Raw genomic sequence first — 8,020 nt, forward strand, 5'->3', positions numbered from 1 at the left:
AAATGACTTGATTGAGTTCAAATTTACAAATATCCAAAATAACTAACTCAAACAGTCCTGTATAATCAAGACATAAAATGGAAGTATAACTTTCAATCATTCAAGAGATAATATAGTCATACAATGCAAAATGAATGACAAAGATAACCTCAGTAATCAAGCACTCAAACAATAAAATTGGTCATTTAAATGATATAAATGACATGAAAATAAGGCTAGACTACAAATATACACAAATCATTGTAATTGAAATATGTCATACGACCCATGGAAAATTTGAGTTAAAAGCACACGACATATGATAACAAATAGTTGGTTTGAACACAAACACAATCTAACAAGTTCGCATGCATTTACATGTAAAGTTATCGAACCAGTTATGCAATTTAAAAAAATATATATGTATAATAATAATAAGGCAAGAGATAAAGAGTTTTTTATTTGAAGGAATTTCTTGCCAAAAAGGAAAATATATAAGTAAATATATATCTCCTTTATGATATTTGCAAAACGGTACTGGGGGTTCCTTGCTGAAAAAAGATCTTTTAAAATAAGGCACAAGCAAGCATTAATGTTCTGGTTTAGCATTTAGGCATAATTTCATAAGATAACCAGAATATGACAATTATATAGATCCTAAAAATTTATCAATCACATGAAAGATCATATGACACGACAAATGAAAGTGACAAAATAACAGATTTCAATCTTGAGATTTTCAATGAAGTCAATACATTTTAGCACATGCCACAATGAATTCATTCAAGATTTAAGCTAAACATATTGGAGAACATAACAGAATAGGATTTAATTTTGGATGCTCCCCCTATCGATTTGAATTCATTCTCAGATACAATAAGCTGCTTATACTAGATAGAGAATTATTTCATTATGCCTAGTAGTATAAGCCATCAATCCAATTCTTTAAAATCAACTATACTGAATATTTGTCAATTACATTTGTCACTTGATTAGTATAGTTGTCCCTATAGACCATAGACGCATTAGAGAGTATATATTAAGACATGCAACAATGTTCATGACCCAAAAACATTCCATATCAAATCATAACGCATTGAGTGCAGGATACAATGTTTCCCTTTCTGTGTTGGCTTCTGAACGTGTGATTCTCAACCCTGAAACTCTTTCAAGTCTTCCTAAATTCCCCTCGTAGATCCTCAATTCCTCAATTCTTCAACAAATTAAAACTCTCAACCCAAACTTAGAATTATCGAAACCAGAACTCTCTAACTTTCCTCACAATTGCCTTCTATGTCTTTCGTCCCTCATCCCAGCCCACTATTTATAGGCTTGAAAAATCAATCTAGATTAAATTTGATTTGATCAATCAATTTCTAATTAATCAATCAAACTTAATACAATTTGATAATTTGACCAGTCATGCCAATCAATTTTATTTCTGATTTTGCACATGTCTTATTTATTTATTTATTTCAAGTTCAAATTGAAGACTCAAGATTGCTGGCCCACTTTCCTTTTTCTCTGTTTTATTTTATTTTATTTTATGTACAATTTATTTCATTGTATTTCTATTTTTCCTATATTTTTTTTGTATTTTTATTTTTCATGAAATAAATTAAATATATATATTTTTTATTTTTGTTATATAAGGGTCTAGACCATTTTGGGTGTCTACAATTGCCCCTCTTTGTAGCTTGACTACTTAAGATGACAAAAGATCAATCTCTTGTCACATTTTAGTAACAAATCTATAAAATAAAAGACACAAAATTTGGATCGGGTCTTATATAACAAAACTCATACAAAAGAAAAATATGTGGATTTACAAAGATGTATGAAATTCCAGGTCAAATCACAGACTTACGAAGTAAGGTGTAAAATGTCCTAGGCGATGGAAAAGATTACTACCATAGGTTTGGAAACCATGCCATGAACCACGAGAGTAGGACTTACGAAGTAAGGTGTAAAATGTCCTAGGCGATGGAAAAGATTACTACCATAGGTTTGGAAACCATGCCATGAACCACGAGAGTAGGTCACAAATTTGGACAAAAATGACTGCTCAAATTTGGGAACTAATGTCACATGCCTCTGAAACAATCAAAACAGCTTGGATGGGTCCCCTTAGATTTGGGAACTATAAACACCAAAACCCTCTGAGATAGTTAGAGCAACTTGAGCGTGACTACTCAGACTTTGGGAACTATAAACGAGCAAACATATGAGATATTCATAGCAACTTGAACATGTTAGTGGTTAGTACAACTTAAATGTGACTATTTGGAAAAATAGTCAGGGCAACTTGAAGTGTTAGTAGTTATTATGACTTGAATGTGACTACTCAGATTTGGAAACTCTAATCGCCGCAAACCTCTGAGATAGCTAAAGTAACTTGAATGAGACCATTTAGACTTTGAGAACTATAATTGCTGCAAACATCTGAGATGACCAGAACAACTTGAATGTGACTACTTAGATTTTGAGAACTATAAATACTGCAAACATCTAAGACAGTCAGAACAACTTGAATGTGACTACTCAAATTTTTGGAACTCTAATCGCCACAAAATTCCGAGATAGCTAGAACAACTTGAATGGGACCATTCAGACTTTGGGAACTATAATCGCCGCAAACATCTGAGATGACCAAAACAACTTGAATGAAACTACTCAGATTTTGGGAACTATAAACATCGCAAACATCTGAAGTAGTCATAGCAACTTGAATGTGACTACTTGGATTTGGGAACTCTAATTGCCGCAAACCTTTGTGATAGCCAGAGCAACTTGAATGGGACCATTTAGATTTTGGGAACTATAATCGCCGCAAACCATGGTTAACCAAACATTGACAAGGATATCTTAAGCACATTCTTTGGAATCTTATAGCACGAGCGAAAATAAAAAAATCCTATGAGGGAAATATTCTACTATTAGGAATTAGATTTTCAAAAATAATATTTTATGCAAATATTCTTTATATCACAAATCAAACGCAATAAAGTAAGTTTTTTGTTTTTTTGTTTTTTGTTTTACTTTATGTGCACAAAAGCTTTAAGGGGAACAAAAAATATGCCTAATGGACATTTCCTTTCTTAGAAGACTTGTCTGTTGAGATGTGAGTAGCATTGCCTTCTAGGTAAAATAGTCATATTCTAGAAATGCCTAAGAGGAATCTATGTTAAACCAAACATTGACATGGATATCTTATGTACATTTTTGGGAATCTTACAGCACAACGAGACAAAAATATTCTTATAAGGTAAATACTCCATTTGTAGGAATTAGATTTTTGAAAATAACATTTCATGCAAATTTTCTTTATGTTGCGAATCAAATGCTTTGAAGTAATTTTGGCCTTTATTTTAAGTTCAAAATAGCCTGAAGGAACAATGAATATGATAGGACATTTTCTTTGTATCAGCTTTTTTTTTATACTATTTTTGCTCCTTAAAACCTTAGTCCCTTTATCTTTTCACTTTTTAATCTCTTTAAAAATTTGATTGAAGGGAGCAAAATAACCCAACACAAATATGAGATGATGTCATGATGGCTAAACTCATCATGTGTTCAAATTATATTTTCATAAGATAAATATATTAAATTAAAAAAAAGTTGAAAAGCACTAGCCTTTCTAGAGATTTGACAAAAGGTTATATACATGTGTTAGCCCTAATAGCTACACTATCTTGGTTTATATGTTTTGATGATATTAACCTATTTGTTATTCCTAGTATTTATCATCTTTGCAGATCTTATCTAGCATAGAGGTACCAAATGAAAAGAAAAGATCGGACCGAGTGGACATCAAATAGGAAAGATCAAAAGAACACGTACTCGGAAGGACCCAAACATGACCAAAGGAAGCTTAATGTAGTCTTATATGTTTTTGGGGAGTGTTTGAGGTAGTCAATGTTGTAACTCTTGCGGGTGTGTTTCTCGTATGATTTATGAGCAAGAGTTGAGCAAATGCATGTATAGTAAGATACATGAGTTTATAAGATTGCACTAAAATCACAGACTCAACTTTCATGGTTTTCAAAGTTAAACTTAAGAGTTTGTCAAATGAATTCTAAACTCAAATACGTTTTCAAAGGGAGAAAATTTTCAAACATCTCGATTTTATAAACATTTTCATACTTGGTCCCATTTGTGTCAAAATGAGTAAAGTGTTAAGAAAGTCAAGAATATTTTATAAAGGACATATTAAGCATATAAGATACCAAAACAAGTTTTCAAATGTGTTTTTATTATCAAGATATCTTATATTCAATAAAAAACTCATTTGGACAAGTATTAAACTTTATTAGACTTAATATATTTCACATACTTTTGTCTAAGAATGTTTTAAGTCATCAAAAGGCTTTTTGACAAGGGAAAACCTAGCAATTGTTGTTTAATGTAGTGCGACCTCGAGTCCTAAACACCTTTCGATATTTGGGGCATAACTTTTGCTAGAAGAGTCCAAATAGAACAATCTTGATGTCTATGGAAAGTTAAGAAAAATTCCACAACTTGTATGTTGATGACTTTTTATGATTTGGGGTTACAGTCGACCAAAACTGGGGGAATGGTCGACCACTATAGGGGAATGGTCGACTAGTAATTCTAGTAGCCATTTTTCCTCACAGACCAAGTGAATGGTTAACTAGTGCAGGGCAATGGTCAACCACTGGGGGAATGGTCGACCAGTGCAGGGCAATGGTTGACCATAGAAAGTGAATGGTCGACCAGAGGCCTCGAGCCCAGCGTCCCAACGGGCAGAAACGACCATTTATGTTTGGGGATTGATCCCAACGGCTTGTTAATGACTAGTTGGGTTTTTGGGCTATTTATACAAGTTCCTAAACTTGTTTAGCATGGTTTTTGATTGTTGTTGATCTTATTTGTGAAAAATATCCTTGAATCCAAAAACCTAACACTTTGCACTTTGCATCTTAGTCAATCATTCAAAAGTGCTCATTCTCTTTTACTCATTGATCTTGTGTGAGTCATTCCTTGAGAGATAATAGTGAGGATTTGATTGTATTTCATATTAGCTCATTTGAGGAGAATTTTGTTGTATATCATCTTCTTGGTTGTGAGGTTCTTTGTGAACAGGTTTGTTGGAAGGTTCTTTGTGAACCACTTGGTGAAGGCATTTTGTGAGTGTGCAGGGATTTGTTCTCGAGTGTAGGGATTTGTTCCCAAAGTTGTAAGGCTTGCTTTACTGAGGAAGGAGCGTTTATAGTGGATTGTGGAATCCTTGGCTTGGTGCTAAGGCGTGGACGTAAGTTTGGTGCCAAACCACGTTAAAACCCGGTGTTAAGCTTTTCTCTCCCTACACTCTTTATTATTTGACCCGTGCATGATTTATTTTGTACATTGTGATATAATTGCTTGCCATCTTGTCAAGACTATTTTTTTGTAGAGAGAAATTTTTAATAAGCGAAAATAACCATTCACCCCCCTCTGACTCTACATTGTATATCCGCTGTGAGGCACATGTATATACTCCCGGGTTACGACTTTTAACAACATGAATGTCATGAATTCTTGTGAGGTTTAAAAGATTTGACCAACCTTGATTAAAGTTTGAAAAAAAACACGCAAACCCCTTTCAAGGTTTATAAAATTCAATGGACCACCCTAGAGGTGTTATAGAAAGACCGAGGTTTCCCTTATAATTTGTTAAAACAAGAAGTGAATAACTATGCATAATGCTAAAGGAAATTCCATCTAGTTTATAAAACCTCAAAGCACGTGTCAACACATGCGGACTGAGAACCAATGCCTCGATAGGAGTTGCCATCTAAAATCTCCTTATCTTGCACTTTATATGTCAATGGAATTGCCACTAACTTTTTTGCCTAGGTGTGGTTAAGCCCACCTAATTACTATTAATTAACTGGTCATTAGCTAACGCTAAAGTCCAAAACCAATTTTATATGGTCTTCATTTTATAGTCATGTTTGAAAGTTTAGTTATGTGAGGGGAGCGTACTAGTACCTCCTACACACCTAAACCTTTGAATCGTGCCATAATAAATTCAAGATATTCAACCATTAATCAAGAATGGTCTTTGATTCTTTAATGGATTAGGTTATTTTTCTTTAAATATTGTTCCACCTTACATCTATCGGGTACCCATTTAGAGTTGTAAGATTTATCTTACCTCTTGAACCATAGGAAGAACAACAGCCTGTCGCATTTTCATATGATGAAGAAGCTTCTCTTGCATACTCCTATGGTTCTTCAATTCCTACTACAACAATTTGAGAAAGGTTTGACGTTGTATTCAACTATATGAAATGAATACAACAATTTTGTGTTGCTTATTCAAATGGGTAAGATTTTTGTTGACAATTACAAAAATAGTTTCTTTTTTTGATTAAGTTTTATTGAGTTTGTTGAATAATTGTCATTTTTTTTTTTTAAATGGATGTTCGTTGTTGGTCATTTGATCATTTGGGGTCATTTTCTTGTAAATCATTTGTGATAATCTATTTCGATATTGTGATTTTTCTTAGAGAGTAACAAATAAATTGTCTGGGTTTTAGGGGGTTAGTTTAGTTGGGTTTGTCCAAAATTTGTGTAGGAATTTTTGGCTACTCTATTCATACGTTTTGGAAGAAGAAAGGATTAGTGTTTTAAAAGACTCAATTGAGGCTCGCCATTGCACTCACCTCAAGGCAAGGCATGTATAAAACACCTAAGGCTCAAATCCCAAAAAATCTAATACATTATACACCAAGGCTTATGCATTTTTATGAAGGCACACATGTATATGTAAAATGGTTGTTATACTATGAGTTGAGTTCTAAAATCCTTGAACCTAAACGTTTCCAAAATGATTGAGAGTTGTATATCTTGAAAAGAAATTTTGAACTTTGTAATGAATTATGTAATGAATTCAAGTTAGCAATTTTTGAATGGCTAACAAGTAGTTTGCAAATTATATTTGATGTTTTTTACATTACATTTTGTGATTTTCTTAATTTTTCTCCGTTTATAAAATATTTCTAATTTATTTACACATTTTTATCCAAAAATAAAATTCTCAAAAGGCTTACAACCAATACCTTAAGACTTATCCCTGCCTCTTAAGGGTTAAAAAGTCTCATGTTACGTCTTCACCTTTTAAATCATTGGAAAGGACAAAGTTGCATTATGGAACTATGGTTCTTTCACAATTTTGTGGGGTTATGTTTGGAATGTAATGCATGTATCTTCTTAGAGAAGAAGTTGATTTTCTTGATGGTTTAGGGGAAAAAAAATAAAAATAAAAATACTTGGCCTTGTTTGTGGAGTGTCGATTTTGAGTATGTCAAAGGAGTGGACTTTTTTTATGTTCAACAGGATTGGCATAGCCCATTAGTTTGATTTTTGAAGTTGCAGTTTTGTTTGTTTACTTTTTTATTCTTTTGTTATTTTTATGATTTGTAACCTTAGAATCGATGTTGGTTTGACCTCAAATGAGTATAAATAGGAGTACAAACTATCTTGTAAGATATCTTAAAATCAATTCAAAACACATAATGCAATAGTCAAGTGCTAAAACAAGTCGTAGTGCCTTTTATCCTCTTTTCTCTTTATCTCTTTTTCTATTTCTATCTTTGATCTATCCCTTCTTATCTCTTATTTCCTCCCTCTTCTAATTTAAGTCGTTTCTTCTCCCCCTCCTACAATTTCTATTAATTCTACGATTCTATCGAAACCCTTTATTCCACAAGCTATTATGCAATAGGAAACAATCCTTACACTTACAAAGACTAGCATAACGAATCCATTTCACCCATATCAATTTAATCATCACCATTTCTTAAAAGATGTTTGATTTTTTTTTTAATCAAACGGTTGGTTGAAAAATTGTAGATACTTCAAACAAAATTGACTAATATAGAAGTCAATAAAAAAATAATCATGAAATGCAGAATTTTTGTCACCACCTCCTTGCCATCTTTTCAACCTCAATTTGTTACCATCAACTAAAATTTTGGATCTTTGGAAGTATAAAAATTTCTATAGAAATTTGGATTTGGATGTCAATTTTAATTTT

Source organism: Malania oleifera, chromosome 7 (genome assembly GCF_029873635.1).
Source record: "Malania oleifera isolate guangnan ecotype guangnan chromosome 7, ASM2987363v1, whole genome shotgun sequence".
In the NCBI taxonomy this organism is placed as follows: domain Eukaryota; kingdom Viridiplantae; phylum Streptophyta; class Magnoliopsida; order Santalales; family Ximeniaceae; genus Malania; species Malania oleifera.